This window comes from Mustela putorius, unplaced genomic scaffold (genome assembly GCF_011764305.1).
Source record: "Mustela putorius furo isolate JIRA1106 unplaced genomic scaffold, ASM1176430v1.1 tig00000698_pilon_pilon_pilon, whole genome shotgun sequence".
Taxonomy (NCBI): Eukaryota; Metazoa; Chordata; class Mammalia; order Carnivora; family Mustelidae; genus Mustela; species Mustela putorius.
This window is the reverse complement of record NW_025421449.1, coordinates 7,087,906-7,104,868: the sequence shown is the minus strand read 5'-3', so window position 1 is coordinate 7,104,868 and position 16,963 is coordinate 7,087,906. Positions and strand designations below refer to the sequence as shown.

Below are 16,963 nucleotides of genomic sequence, written 5' to 3'. Positions count from 1 at the left end.
GAAAAAGCATTCCAGACAGCCAGGTGTTAGTGATTCAGCCATTAAAACTTCAGTTATAAAATATCCCCCACAATTGTAAAACATTTCAGTCATTAGAAGATCATAAATAGATTAAGATGACATTTTAAATTATTATGACACCATGTGTATAAAATGTACATTGTTCATCACAATACCCCAGATGACTGTGACTCCCATTATCTGAAGTTAAAGATAAAGTGCATGTGTTATTTACTTTGAGATCCAAAAGTAAAAGACAGGGAGGGAGGAAGGTAGAAAAAGCAGATAACCAAGTGGAAATTGTGAATGCCACATCCCTCCTGAGGCAGAGAAAGACTTTAGGTTCATTTCCATCTTTTTCAAAGAAATGGAACAAATAATTCTAAAATTTATATGGAACCAGAAAAGACCTCGAATAGCTAAAGGGACATTTTGCAATAACACTCATTTGCGGCTCCTTGAGAAAAAAAATAAATAAATCCTGTTTCGTTTTTAGAGGATCAGGCTAGAAGATAAAAGAAAGTAACCCCAAAATCCAGAATTTTGAAACTATCACCTAAAATGTCATGGTTCCTGCTCTTCTTTGAGCTAAATGAAAGGTTATAATTAGAGTTCAATATTGATTTATGTCTAAAACTAGGAAAATAGCTCATGACTCTTTTTCCATGTCACACATACCCACAACTACCCCTCAATGCCAACTCATCTCTCATATTTGCACTACATACTAAATGTGCAAAGCATGTCTCCTCCTTGAAGGTATGGCTTCCCTTTTCAGGGAGTGTGGCAGCTTGCTCTAAAGAAGAGAAGTCCACCTAACACTGTCATCAGAAGAGAGGACAGAGTCCCAGATGACCATTTCATGCAGAAGACCATGAAACCTAAATTTCATAATTACTTATAAAATAGTCATAAAAATCAATAATATAAATATTTCAGTCTTACTTGCAAACCCATGTTTTGCAGCAAACTCTTACCAAGGAAGCAAATTCCTCTTAGGATTTAAGTTAAGTATTTTAGGAAATATGTGCTAGGGCTAATGTACCTAACTTAAATCTATACCAGCTGACTCACATGAAGGATTAGGCTCATTAATGAGTTTGTAATAGGTCGTCGGCAAGTTTGGGAGTATTCAGGACACCCTATAATTACGTATGTGATTCTGCTATGTCCATTGGTAACTCCTTCTGCCAAGTTGGCAGAGGTAGATATGTGTGGATATGGATCTAAGCATACAGTTAACAATGGCTACAATTTAATATTGTCCTAAGAATTTTTTTTAAATGTTATTAGGACAAGGAAAATGAAAATGGCAAGGCATCAGAAAACCCAATATAAATATTCCCCTTCAAAATTCTTCTCTCAGAATCAATCTATGAAATTTCCCCCATTCCTTCCTAGATTATCCTGTTCTTTGGAATGATTGTTCTCAAAGAGTATTCAAAACCTAAGATAAGAGATCAATAATGTGGACCCATCAGATGCTCCAAAGGATCATGTTAATAAACATAATTAAAGGTCCATTCATTGGGACAATTATTCATCTATTCCAGCTTGTTGGTCCAGGCAGCACTTTGAAAAATAACCACCAGATGTTTTGTAGATTAAGGGAATTAGAAGACATCAGATCCAACACTTTGTGAAAACTGGACTGAATCTACTAAAATACCTTCTGTAATAAGGAGAAAAGACACTGTACTCTATTAGGGGAGGAGTTGAAATCTACCTCCTTGTAACACCACGCAGAGTAAGGCAGTTCCATTTCCATAGAGCCCTTTACGTGTTTTCCTTATTATAAACATTCAAGAGGAGATGTTAAAAAAAGAGAAAAAAAAAAACTTTGCAAATAGTCATAAAAGAAGGTGACCTCACATTCTCCAAGGTGGATTCTGCCACTCTGATGGTTTGGCATGAATGGCTTAGACCATCACAAAGAGACAGACTATTTTTCTGTCTGTATATCTTAAAGGCTTGGGAATAGAAAATGACTTAATAAAGCCTGTGTCCAGATTTTGTTTATTTTCTCCTAATTACCCCTTTATTGAGGAAGGCTACAGAAACACCTACTTCCCCACTATAGAGGCCAAATTCTCCCCATTGTGGGGAAGGATCCCACAATGGTCTTGAAGTTTATACAAGTCTTTCCACCATTATACCCCTTTCCTTTAGCATGGACAAACCATTAGTAAATAATTCACTCTCAATAACTGAACACACCCTTGCTGAATGTCCATCTTATTAAATATCTTTTATGTTTGTGCTGATAACTGCCTCCTTGTTGGAGAAAATCTATGCTTATATGAGAGCCTAATGGAGAGAACATGCCTTCATTTGTTTTTCATGGAGGATGGCCCATCACCATATTTCCTGATTGACTCTGGCTTTATACATCTCAAGTGTTTTTTTTTTTTTTTTCTTCCAGAATGTCTTTCTATCTAATACACAAGGGAATACACCTTTATCCAAAACAGAGATTGCCTAGTAAGAGCCAGAGTATCTTCCTATATTGTAGTAACGTGGGTTTGGGGGTTGGCAAATCTGGTCAAAAATTTTTAAAAGTTTATAAAGAGTTCTACCCAAATGAATGGACTGGAAATTACATCAGGAGGCTGAGCTCTTTGAACCTGTCTTGATTCAGGGCTGATTTTCTTGGTGTTTCTCCTTTTTCTAATACAAAACTAATCCCAAACCATTAATTCTGCCACAGCAAGGAAATTCAAATGGAATTAAAGTCCATATAGATCTGGCAGGCCTGGTTGTGTCGGGGGTTCCTCCAGAGGAGATTTACTTGCTGATCTTATTATAGAGCTCAGAGAGCAGAATTTTAGTTTTAGCAATGACGTTTTCCTCCCTTGGAAATGAGTTAACAATGGTGTCACCAGAGAATGTTTATGAACACAATGCTAAAAAGCAGATCAAACAAAACACATTTTATTTCTGCTAAGAATGTATTACCTTTCCTAACAGGGGCAGGCTGGCACGATCTTATTTTAATAAATATTTTTGCTGTTATCATTAAATGTTCATTACTTCAGACGATTCCAAAGAATATACAGGATCTCTGTCCTTAGAGCACTTCTGTTGAGCATCTTAGATTAAGATAACTAAATCTATAACGCATGGCACAATACGCCAGGTTACATGAAGGTAGCATCTAAGTAGGTTCTGAAAGAATTCAGAACAGGAGGGCACCTGGGTGGCTCAGTTGGTTAAGTATCTGCCCCGTAGCTCAGGTCATGATCCCGGTGTCCTCAGATTGAGCCCCGTATTGGGCTCCATGCTCAGCAGGAAGCCTGCTTCTCCCTCTCCCTCTGCCTCTGCCTGCCACTCTGCATACTGGTGCTCTATCTTGCTGTCAAGTAAATAAATTAAATTTAAAAAGAAAAAAGAATTCAGAACAGGGTCTTTATGGAATCCAGAGAATCTAGCGGCTGAGCAGGAGTTCCTATAAAGATGGACTTTGGTCTAAGCTTTGAAAAAAGAGGAGTTTGGACAGAGATCTGGGGGATAGGACTAAAATCATATGACTGAAGTAGGTCTTAAACACACCTGTGTGCTGGGAGTTCCCTCTGCTGAAGTAGCTACTCACTCTGGAATAGGAGTAGGTGGCCGAGGGCCTAAAGCTCTTTGGAGCTGGTCTCACCCTTCACTGCAGCTTACCCCACCCTCACTCTGGTCTCTCAACAGAGCTGCCAAGAAATTCAACATACTGTTACCTCTTAGATCGAGGTTGGAAAACGACTGCCAACACCCTCATTTAAGAAATGTGGGGGGGAAAAGGTGGAAAAACTGAGGCCCAAAGACAAGAAATGTCCAAGCCCAAGGTCACTAGGCTGGTTAATGGTCAGGCAGGGTTTAGAATCCATTCATCCAAATTCCAGTCCATTGTGACTTCTCCCACCCCACATGGGCCTTTGTGTCTCAGGCTGACAAATTAGGCATCTTAAATTATACGATATGCGTCTGATAGAGAATCGCTGGTGGGGAAGTCTTCGTTGTCTTTTCATCTTCCACACTGTGTCAAATACCGATATTTATAGAATGATGGAAGAACTGGCATCAGGAAACGTATGCTGTGGCAACTCTTTGAATGTGGGCCAGAAAGAGAATAAAAAGCCTAGGGTGACCTACCGCACATCTACATTGCTTCCCCAATTAACTCCAATAGACTTTGTCTGGGATGAAATGATTTAGTCTCAACACAAGGTCAGTCCCACATAACCAGAATAAAGATTGCCGAATATGCTTATTTGAGCTGAATTACATTTGGTAGTTTAATAATATGAATTTACTGCCTTTTCAAGAGGGACTCCAGCACTGGGGAGAACTTTAAAATGTATCACACTTAAAACATAAAATTAAATTCAATTAACTTTTATTGGGAGGCTAATACACTAGTACCCTAGAGGGAGAGACGAAGCTCTCAGCTTTCCCAAGATTTTCAAGCCATGTCCCTGGAATCCCAGCCAAAGATACTGGCCTGGCTCACCCCCTCATAAAGAGCTTCATGGGTGAGTTTAACATCTGTACTCAGTGGACAGGACCATGACTATAAGTCTCCAGCTAAAAGACTCTCAGAGGCATAAAACCTGGAATAATAAACAGACAGAAAATACTACCCAACTATCAAATAAAAGACAAAAGCTGACACAGGAATGGAAGCACGAGAGGGTCCCAGAAACCATATGCTCTTCATTAAACTTTCCTATCTTTGTGCTATCACGATAGAGGTTCCCCTATTTTTAAAATATATTTGGCACAATTAAACATTCACTGTGACTTACTAGAGATTAAGCCAAGACTGTCCCCATTGTTCCCCTTAATGCACAGATACAGTTGGAATTTGTAGACAAGAAGACAATAATTCGTGCATAGAGAACAAGTTATGCTGTCAGGTTGGGCTACGGAGGAAACTGGATTCTGAACAGACTGAACACCTATATGCTGAAAAGAGCATGAAGTCGTCTCACTTACCCACATGCGAAGTACTGTGCTAAGCACTGGTGATTCACAGGTAAATAAAACAATGATCACTGCCCTTATGGTACAAAAAGAATGGGAAGAATATAGAAATCAAAAAGGACACTCCCACCACAAACAAAGAAAACCCAATATCTCATTAAAGTCAGGGTCAAATTCTGTACAGAGCTTGGAATCTGTTGGAATCTGTTTAAGACTGTATTCATCTCCTTTTGCTGCTGTGACAAATGAGCCCAAACTCATTGGCTTCTACAACATGAGTCTATAATCTCATAGTTCTGGTGGGCAGAAGGCTGACATGAGTTCTACTACACAGGAAAGCAGTCAGCAAGGCAGTCTCCTTCTAGAGGCTCTAAGGAGACAATCCGGGTCTTTGCCTGTTTTAGCTTCTCATGGGTGTCTTGCCTAAGAGCTTTCTTCCTTGTCCTGTGTCCCTCTCCCTGCACCTTCCAAGTGCTTCCAAGCAGCTCCAATCCCTGCTTCCTTTCATACCACTTCCTCCACTGACCCTGACATCCACCTCTCAATTCCCTCCCATAAGGACTACCTCAGACCACATGAAAACCAGGGTAATCTCTCTTTCACAAGACCTATAACTTAATCACATCTGCCAAGTCTCCTTTGCCATGTAAGGTAACATTCACAGGTTCTGGGGATTGGGACATGGTCACACTTGGGTGACTACTTTTCAGCCAACCACAAAGACCAACTGTAATACCCCAAACTGTAGGGAATAGGAATGATCTGAGCTCTTGGGAATATGACCGGTAAGCAGAGAAGTGATATTCTCTGCTTAATAATATTCATAATCCTATGATACCTGGGTGGCTCTGTTGGTTAAGCAACTACCTTCAGTTCAGGTCATGATCCCAGGGTCCTGGGAGTGAGCCCTGCATCCAGCTCCCTGCTTCTTCCTCTCTCTCTGTTCCTCTTCCTGATCGTGCTTGCATACTCTCTCTCTAATAAATAAATTCAAAAGATAATAATATTCATGGGCAGTGAAAACCAGTGGTTAAGAACATGGGCTTTGGAGTAAAATACACTATGCTTTCAGAACAGCTCAACTCAATACCTGAGGATGAAAACAGTCAAGTTAACCTCTCTAAACCGCACTTTCCTTATTCCCAAAATGGAGAGCCCAATAGTACTCACTTTACACATTTGTTATGAGGGTTAGTAAGATGATACATATAAAGCACTTACTGTGGCATGCACTAAGCACTCCATGAAAGTTATTATTGTGTAGTTATTACTTATTAAATCACCGGCCACTCAGCCTGGACTTGAACCTGTGGCTGGGTATTTTGGAGGACTCCATCAGCACAGATAAGTGGAATTCTCAGAATGCTCTTTCCCTACTTAAAATCCAGTTTGTCCTGGGAGCCTTTGTTTTATACACCTTCTCCGTTTCCCAGCTAGAAGTACTGCCCACACCCCTCTCCCTCTGACCTTCAATAGTGTATCTAGCACCCATTTAAGAATACCACATTATGTCTTGCCACTTCTAGTTTGTTATTTTATTGGTAAGCACCACATGTAGATTACAAACTGCTTGAGGGCAGAGATTTGAAGGGAGGGACTATCCTAGTACTTAGCACAGAGATGTGTCCACTTGGTAGATAATCAATGAAATGGTTAAATAAACTGATAACAGTTTATTCCTCATAAATCTGCAGGGGAAACACAATTCCACATTTCAGAATGAAGGGGAGCCAGCCGTAAGCTGCAACCTTCAAGTCTAGCTTCCTAAACCAGTTTAATTCTCACTCCCTTCAGCATTATGTACTCAGAGTTGCCCTATATCCCTGGATGATGAAGGTCCCTCTTCCTTCGGTTATACGGCAAGAAGTTCAAGTATCAGCTGCACGCCAGTGGAAAACAGGAAACAGACTTGTCTTTGGACAAAGAAATGAACAAAGAGCACACCCCAGTCAAAGCCAGTTTGAACCAGTCTGGGCTGCTCTGAAATCCTCCCAGCCCCTCTCCTAAGCTGGCACAAAGACAAGGAGAACATCATGGACTCCCATCTTTGGCCTTCTAACCAGGAAAGGACTCGTGAAGGTGAATGGTTTGCAGACGAAGGGGATATAAAAGAGACAAAACCAGGATAAAAATTAAATAAAAAGTAGCTGTCTTAAACTGTAATTGCAGTCCTCTGCTGAGCACGCTTGCAGATATATAAATGTGATTTACCATCAGCTTGCAACTACAAATCAGGTCTTGAGAAACACTTGTGCTATGAAATTGTTTAATCTCATCAAGCTCTGCTTTCACAGCAAGCCATAAATCACAAAGTCTTTGTTATCATAGACCTCCACCAGCGCCTCTCTGGCAGGCTATGGATCGTGGGTATATATAATCTTGACTGCACAAACACTGGGGTCGGCGCAGGCTGAAATACTTTCATAATAGCCACTGTGCAGCTGGTGGAACACAAGCCTATGATGGATATCTCATTTCCTACAGTCGGCATCTATTTCGAGCAAATTATTACCACATAAATTTCTTGTCAACAGAAACGGCCAATTAATTAAGTTAAAAATTTACTTGTGATCACATCTACAAACCAAATAGAACTGCAAGGCAATTTTCCAGTTACTGAATATACTGCAGGTCAGTTTAATGAATAATTTTTAACTTTGTCATAAACTCAAAGACAGGCTAATATCTCCAGAAACCTGAATGGGGACCAGCTGCCGACAGATTTACACAAAATATATTTATGTGGAATTTGATTGCTGACATCTGGGGACAGAAATAAACTTTCTATAATTACAGAGGCATCTTTGCCATATATATATATGAATTTCTTTCACCAAAAAATGCAAATCTGTCCCGAGGAAGTATATTTACATTTTCAGATAGGGCTGCAGTGGGGTGGATGGCTCTTAGAAAAACCATTGCATGAAATTCCTATGCTAGTGATGGGTTCTTTATCATGGGAGAAGACAATAACAAGCAAAGGCCTGTTTATCACTGTCCCCCAACTTCCACACCCAAAAAATCAGGATGCTTTCTCTCTTTGTAAGCCATGTAAGCCACTCAGCCCATGTCCCAGAGTGAAGGTAGAGGCGGGAGGATTTAAAGCTCTATCAGGTGGGGCAGACTGACAAAGCTTCCTGTTAGGGTTTTATGCATATAGAACAGATCTACATGGAAATGAGGCCAGCAGAGGGCCCTTCATAATTCCTGCTCTAACCCTAACTCTGAGCTAAAGAAAATCCATGAGTCCAGGTCATTTCCCAGGTAAGTATAAAGGATATGGATTTGGGGAACACATGAGATATGAGTGCTAACAGTGATTTACTCAACCAGCCACCCATTGGATATAGGATTATGATTTCCTTTAGACTCATCATCTATCCCTAATGCAAAGGACATTCAAGGTCCCTCCAATTACAGCCCTGGTCTATCTAAGAATTTCATTGCTCCTTATTCCCAACCCATCATTGCTAAACAATCAAGCTAGACCATTTGGTGTTACTAACACATGCTCTTCACTTCTGTACTTCTGTGACTTCACTCCTACAGAGGATATTTACGACGCTTGCCAAATATTTCCATGTACCAAATTTATATCTAAGATGATCATCATGGTTCTTCTTCAACCTAGAAAAGACCTCTGCTCTCTAACAGTACTTTCTTCCTACACAAACCTTCAGAACAAATCATTCTATCCTGGATAGAATGAGCTGTAGTGAGTTCCCAGTCCCTAAAGTGTTCAAGAAGACACCAGACAACCACTTGGTGGGGATGTTGTAATGGGGATCCCATGTGTGTTGGACTCAGTAACCATCAATACTTCTCAAGACTGGGAGCCTCAATTCTAGGATAGTTATTTGTGTCCTTGTCAGTAAGCTTCCTGAAGGCAGGGTTCATCTCATTCGATGTCACAGTTGTCCCAGTACTTTAAAAAAGAAGGGGGGAAAAAGTAGATCCTCCTTTAAAAAAAAGTTTTTACGGACGATTTCATGAAATTTTTCTCATACTTGCATTCAACACAATACCGCACCATTATCATTAATACGAAAAACAATGGTTGTGGCTTATTATGTTAAGGTGATTTATTTTAATTCTGAGAATTCCAGGAGGTAGACTACTTCTGTCTCAGATCAATTTTAATCAAGGAAAACAAGTCACACAATGAGCTCATAATACACCCTTAATAAACAGGGCCAAATGAATGAATGACCAATGTACAAAATACAAAATTAGATAGAAAATAAATGTTAAATACATAGAATGGATAATTTCCAATGTCAGAGGGGACACTGCAAAAAGTTTTGAGAGTCTCAGAAATGGAAGTTGACCCAGAGGTAATCCCATATGATTGTGCATTCAACCACTGTGGAAACCAAACCCTCCACTACCAAGGGTGGAATGGCTTACCCAAGGTCACCAAACTAGAAGGTGGCCAAAAAAGGAACGGTACCCAGCTGTCCTAAATACCTGCCCATCATTCTTTCCAGCACAACCCAGACCCATAATCCATTGTACCCCATAATCACTTTTCTTTTCTTTCTTTCTTTTTCTTTCTAGTTAATTCCATGTGCCTTGGATCAAATTATAGCATCCTTTGCCTGGTTCAGGACTTGGCTCCCTATGTCTCTAGATTCTCTGACAAGACAACATGTTTCAAAATATCCTTTTGAAAATGATCTTAACTATAGGGACATTGCCTAAACATCTAATATGGCCAATCATCTACTCTGGATCTCCCATATATGAAAGTATCTCTCCACCACATCCCCCCAAATAAGGATTAAATGCTCAAGTTGGCCAGAGTCAAATCTTGAATCAACCATTTACTAGTTATGTGGCCGTGGGCTGGTTAGTTAAAGTGCCAGTGCCTCGGTTTCTTTGTCTATAAATGGACATAAAGTAGTATCAATTTCATAGTATTGTTATGAGCACTAAATTAGATAATGTAACACTTTTAAAACAAGGTCCATAAGAAGTACTTATTAACTTTATAATCCTTAGCCTGTATCAACTTTTGGCACAGTAAACCTCATATTCTTATCAAAGCTCTATAAGCTTTATATCTTTTCAAGTGTCCTGAATTTACTTTACAGAAGTTTCATGGAAGTTTCATTATTAACAGTAAAACAATGATGGGGAAGTGGACAATGATGATAGCAGATAACATTCTTTATCTATATTCTATCCCAGGCCCTGCTGTAAACACATTACGTTCATTATCAATAGCCCTAGGAGGCAAATATTCTTATTCTCTTCAAATTACAGATGTGACCCACAAAGGTTAAATAACTTATCCAAGGTCATCCAGGTATAATTGGTCATGCTCCTGCAATTTATGGTTACCGTATTTGATCAGCAACTCCATACCACTGAATTTATCCCATGTATAATACTATTAATATTGCTCATGCCCTCATTTGTCCTCCATTTTTCTCAAACAGTTTTAATCATTATTCCTTTCCTCAAGGACCTTACAGCTAAAACAAGGAAATAGGATAAAGGCATGCAAAAATCACATCCAAATAAAAAATTCAAACTTGTTCAAACCTGTCCAGTTCCATCATACCTACTTCTCTCCAGTTGGTCATAATAGTTTTTGAGAGCATATATAACCATAGCACCAAATCACTGTTTAAATATTTCAGGAAAAATAAAAGAATAGTTTAGGGAAAATCAATTAGCTTGTGAGTTCAAACTTGGAACACACGGTACTGATTTTTAGAAAAAGAGGGCAGGCCAGGGAGGTTCTGCAGAAGAGCTTCTGTGAAATTAGAGTTGGGATTTCTGTAAAAGACAGAAATCTTTTATCATGGAAACAATGGACAAAAAAATCAGGGAATTACCTATATGATGTCTGAGTGCTATTAACAAAGGCAGGTAATAGACTATGGTGAATCACTGCTGACTGTCAGATTATCTTGTTGAGGATCACTGCTGTTAGAGTGTCAAGGTCAGGATAAGACACTGGAACAAAGCAGAAGTGAAGAAAGCTCGTCCCCAAGCCGACCTGCTGACCGTTAGTGGTACAGGTGAAATGATGACTATATTATGGTCTTCTACATGTAGAATACTTCATTGTTTATAAAGCACTTTCACAGTCATTATCTTATTGTGTTTTTAAAGAATTTCCTGTGGAAGATTTGGTAATGAACCAAACTTGCAGAGGAAAACTTCACTTTCAGGAGCACATTTCCACAGTTTAAGAAAAGATACCTATTTTTAATTGAGTATCCCACATAAGAACAGATAAACATGGGAATGATGATGTATTAATTAAGTATGCATCTCAGATACTATCCTAAGGAAACTAATTAATACACAAGTCTCTACATTCAAAGAGCCCTCAGGCTAGATGAGAGAAGAATGCACATACACTGTAAAGATCACAATTACTACTATGCATGGTACAAAAATGAGGCATAGTAATTGTGCTGAATTCTAGATGAGCAGAAATGATTTCTAGGTGAAACACTGAAGAATGCACTATAAAAGATGGAGGATTTGAGCTGGGCCTTCAAGAATCCATAGAATTTGAAAAGTCAGGAGGGAAAAGAGTGAGGTTACATAGACAGTTAGCATACATATAAACCTATGCTTATTAATTTCCATACTTAAAAAAATTCTTGAATTTCTTATAAAATTGTGTTATAGAAATTCCTCCCCTTATACACAGTAAAATTAAAAGAAACTAGTAAAAACATCAAAACACATAAATAGAGAAACTAAACAAGGTTGGGGATATAAACTAACACAATAAGATTTCAAAATTGGAATTTCATGAAAGAGACAGAGATGCTTTGGTCGAGGCATACACAACTCATTTCCACACAACGCTTTCAGTCTCCACTAATCATACAGGGAAATCCACAAAATCCTATGAATTCTCATGAATGCTTTCAAGTCTAAAGAGAAGCAGACTTCATACAGGCATTCTTATCTCCTCTTTCTAAATAATGAATTAAATAAATACTAGGAAAAACAAGTGAAACACAGAAGACTAACAAGTGAGCAGACTCTCAAGGGTGTGAAGATGACAAGTCACATGATGAACTAGAGAAGTAACCCAGACTCCCAAGAAAACCTTGATGGAAGACATTTCACACAATGTCACATAAGAGAACTGAGGCTGAGTTTGACAAGGGTCACACTGTCCCTCGGCAGACCTAGTCTCCTCCCACACCATTTCTAAAGTGATAAAACATGGAATACTTCTCAGACTGAACTCTGAGGGTAAAAGAAACTGGTTTTATATAAGATGGAAAGATAATTAAGAAGCCATCCATTGCAGGGATGACTGGGCGGCTCAGTCAGTTAAGCATCCAACTCTTGAAATCAACTCAGGTCATGATCTCAAGGTCATGAGACTGAGCCCCGTGTTGGGCTCTGTGCTGAGTGTGGAGCCTGCTTAAGATTCTCTCTGTCTCCTCCTCCCTTCCCCTCCCCCATCCATACCCTCATTCATGTGCATGTGCTCTCTCTCACTCTTAAAAAAAAAAAAAAGAAGAAGAAGAAGCTATCCATTGCATATTTTCAGGATCACTCAAACATTATCAGAAGGAAAAGAAATAGCATGGCAAACACACAGGCCTGCTCGAAATGATAACAACAAGACCAGGAAAGGGAAGACTGAAAGACAGAAGCATATCATGCAAAAGACAAAGAACCCAACATCTCAAGGACCAGGAAAAATATCATAATAGCTTTATGCTATAAAACAATTTAATGAGAACAAGACTTTAATAAAAGAGGGGCTCAACTGAATGTAATTCAACTGAACGACCATTCTGCCCAATACACCCTACCTCTTCCACTGATTACAACTAAAAACTCTGCATAAAATACCTGATGATCTTGAGGAATAAACAAAGGCCGGTGTGTTGTGGAGAAGCTACCTACCAATACGTGAATTTCCAGGTTTCACTTTTTTTCTTGTGACTGTTCCCAGCAGCAATTTCCACAGAGCCATGGGATCAAGCAGCAGTAGAGGAAGCTAAATCTCTGCTTCCTATTTCTACCTTCAATTCCTGAGCTTAAGAGGTGAGAAAGGCTGTTCTTTAAGGATTGGAAGGCATAAAAGGAATTTCAAGGTGGAAAGAGTATAGAAGGGAAACTTCTAATTCCATATACAAAAACCACACATGTCTGACTCACTTCTGAGTTCTGCATATGAAGGACATATCTAAAACATTTTAGTAAAGCTCTGAGAAGCTAATTAAGACTGTAAACCACCACACATGTTCCATACTCGCTCCTGAGTGGTCTTTGCACAAAATGAATCAAAGAAGGATGGCGAAGGCTTTGGCAAGTGAACGGGATTGGAACCCACACAAGGCGAAGCACAATCTGTGCTCTGAAAGTAATGAGGCTGATTTTCTGCTAAAACAAAGAGAAGTCAACATTGTTCTTCGGGTTATAACACAGCCCCAAATCAAAGAAATATAATGTTCAAAATGTCCAAGATACAATACAAAAGTTATTCAGTATACAAAGAAGTAGGAAAATGTGACCAATACTGAAGGGAAAAGACAATCAGTAGGTGCCAACTCAAGATGGCCTAGTTGCTGGAATTATCAAATAAAGACTTCCAAGCTGCTATTAAAAATGTGCTTCAAGAAGTAAAGTTAAACAAGACTGAAATTAGTGGAAAAGTAGTTCTCGAGAGAAACAGAAAATATTAAAACAATTGGAAATTTTGGAACTGGGAAATGTACTTTTTGAAATAAAACACTCATTAGCTGATAACAGCAGAATAGAGATAATGGAGGAAAGATGCAGCAACCTTGAAAATAAAGGAAAATAAATTACCCACTGGGGCACCAGGGTAGCTAGAGTAGGTTAAGCATCTGCCTTTGGCTCAGGTCATGATCTCAGGTTGCTAGGATCAAGTCCCACATGGGGCTCCCTACTCTGCAGGGAGTCTGCTTCTCTTCCCTCTGCCCCTATTTGTATGCTCTCTCTCACTCGCTCACTCACTCTCTCCAATAATAAATAAAATCTTTACAAAAAGGGAAAAAAATAAAATAAATTATCCAGGCTGAAAACCAGAAACAAAACGGAAACAAAACAAAAAGAATCTTAAGAACCCATGGGACAATACCAAAAGGTCTAACACATGCATCACTGCAATAACATAAAGGAAGAAGCGACTGTGCAGAAAACATTTGAAAGAATGTGGAAAAACTTAACAAAATGGGTGAAAATTTAACATGTTCAAGAATCCTGGCCAACTCCTAATAGGATAAACCCCAAAACAATTTTTTGAATGGACTGAAAAAGAAAACTTAAGGAAATAAAACCATATCATTCAGAACTAAAAAGCAATTTGGAAAGATGAAAGAATAGAAAAGAGACACTAGAATTCAAATTACTGAGAGAGAAAAAAAAAGATTGAGATGATCACAGTAGATGCACATGAAAAGAGACAAATTAAAGGTCTCAGCTAATACTCATGGAAAAATAAAGATGCTGGGGATGCTTGAGTGGCTCAGTCAGTTAAGCATCTGCCTTCAGCTCAAGTTATGATCCCAGGGTCCCGGGATAGAGTCCCACATCTGGTTCCCTGTTCAGTGGGGAGCCTGCTTCTGCTTTCCCTTCTGCCTCTTCGTCTGCTCATTCTCTTTCTCTCTCTCAAATAAATAACATCTTTTTAATTTTTTAAAAATTAAAATAAATAACTTCTTTTAAAAAAAACATCAAATAACATCTTTTTAAAAAATTAAAAAGATGTTATTTATATCTCTAAAAAATAGAATAGAAAACATACTAAAATATATTTTAAATAAATATTTAATATATTTGTAGAGACTGCAAAAAAGTCTCTAAAATGAAGAAAAAGAAACTGTACATCAAGAGAACTTACCAGGTTTCATGAAAATAATATATAAAATGATCCACAGTTAGATGAATCTTAAGGAAGCTAATGAATTCAAAGAAAAAAAGAGTTTACAGACAGCCAAGTAGAAGAATCACATACAAGGAGGAAAAATCAAACCAACAGTATACTTACCCAGAATTACATTTAATGCCAGGAGAAAATGAAGAAATATTTATGGAATTATTTTTTAAAACAGTGTATATCCTAAAAATATTATACCCAACTCATATGTCATTCAAATATAATAGAAACACAGAACTTAAAGAATCCAGGAATTGTATGCCCTTTATAAAAAATGTCATGAGAAGAAAATCGAGACAATTAGAGTTTAACAATTTAGGAATGAAAAGCTATGATCACAAAAACGGGTAATAAGGCCCAAGTTCACTTAAATACAGAATCAATACTAAACAGAGATGGAAAACACTTTTACAAATTTTATTACAATTGTCATTGACAGTGTAAAGATAAGGTAACTAACAAAAATTGAAAGGTATGGGGAGTGGTAGGAGAAGCTCTAATGTTCATCCTTCAAAGCAGAGAATCAGAGATCTTGTCCAAAATTGACACATATAAAGAAATAACTTCTCCAATTTCAAAACATGCATACTCTCTTTTTCTCCCAGTAGAGTAATTGTCAATTCTATTTTTATAAAGTAGGAGTGTTCCATCATTCCTTCTTTCTGTACATAGCCAAGCTGCTGTCACAAAGATAAAGTCTGTTCTAACTAAACAAGTTCTATGGTGCTATGTTCTAACTAAACAAGATAATTATCTAGAAAGAACAAGTACTTTTGGAGTGTACAAAGTTTTCTACCTGACCTTTCAAGGACACATGCACACAAACACACACACATACTCTTAATGTATGTCTCTGCATTACCTATTCCCAAGAAGTGGTTGTACTCCTGTAGACCTGGTCACTTTTTAAATATCCCAACTGGCTTTTGAATGAACATATACAGATTATGCACCAGGCCCACTATAGCCAGATGATCTAATTTGATGTTATAAATGCCATTTCTCAACTCATTTCTTTAATTCTTCCAATTTATATGCAATAAGTTTAGATAGGATTAACTAAAAAGAGGAAATATGTGAAAATGTATTTCTTTTCCTGGTGTGTTTTATTCTAAGATCTCCATAAAAGACACATATAATGACTTATTCTAACACCTGAAACTTGTGATATTGAAACAGTTTATGAGACACTATGAATGAATCAGACGCCATTAAGACAGTAGAGTTGGAATATCAAATAACAGTGATAAATGTCTTCAAATGTTCAGAAGTGTATATCTCACTTTATCTTAAAAAAGGTCATTTATATAAATCCATAAAAGTGTATAAAAATACCTAAAGATAATAAAAATCACAACAGTAGAAGTACTTGTTGGACTTACTCCGTTAAGAGGATCATCTCATTTCATCTTGAAATGTCCCCATTAGTGAATGTCCTTTTCATTCCCCTCATCCAGGGATATTCTATGGGAAAAATACTGGAGAACATAGGACATGAGGCTCTGTGATTAGCACTCAGGATTCCTGAGCCTTTCATCTCAAGTGAAGTTAGGTAGGAATGATGAGATGCCGTCTTCTCGGGGGTTGGGGGTGGCGATAAAGGAAAACCAACAGTCCCATCCTATTCATTCATGGGTCTCTCAGGCTGGGATAGAGACTTTAAGCATCTTAGCTTTTCTCACTGGATGACTCTAAGGGGAGGCCACATGTAAGTTAGAGGTCCCCTCATTCACCCTGAATCAAGGTTCACTCTTCTGCTCCCCTAGAGTAAACCCCCTTTTTGTACACTTTAAGCTGGGTCAAGCACTTATGGAATTAATTAGGCAAAAATAATTTTAGTCCTAGAGCAAAAGTACCTTTCAAAGTTCTGCTTTCAAAGTTCTGCTAACTCCACTTAGGTCTTCCTTTAGATTTTCCAGTATACATGTGATTGTGTGTACATCCACAACTAAGCAATTGTACAGGCCCTACTTTGTGTCTAGTGAACCCATAATTCTGGCCAAAACGAGATCACAGACTGACCAACAAGAACATGATAGTGAAGATCAATAATGCTAAAAGAGAACGTGTTTATTTAATCACTGACATTGAGAGCTTTCCTTTGCC

At 38.3% G+C, this 16,963-nt stretch overlaps 1 protein-coding gene across 2 annotated transcripts in view; it reads right to left on the bottom strand.

The window, feature by feature from the left end:
- The window catches only part of LRMDA (leucine rich melanocyte differentiation associated), a 1,048,937-nt gene that overhangs the window by 246,289 nt on the left and 785,685 nt on the right, over nucleotides 1-16,963 (bottom strand). The gene's annotated exons all lie outside the window — the stretch shown is intronic.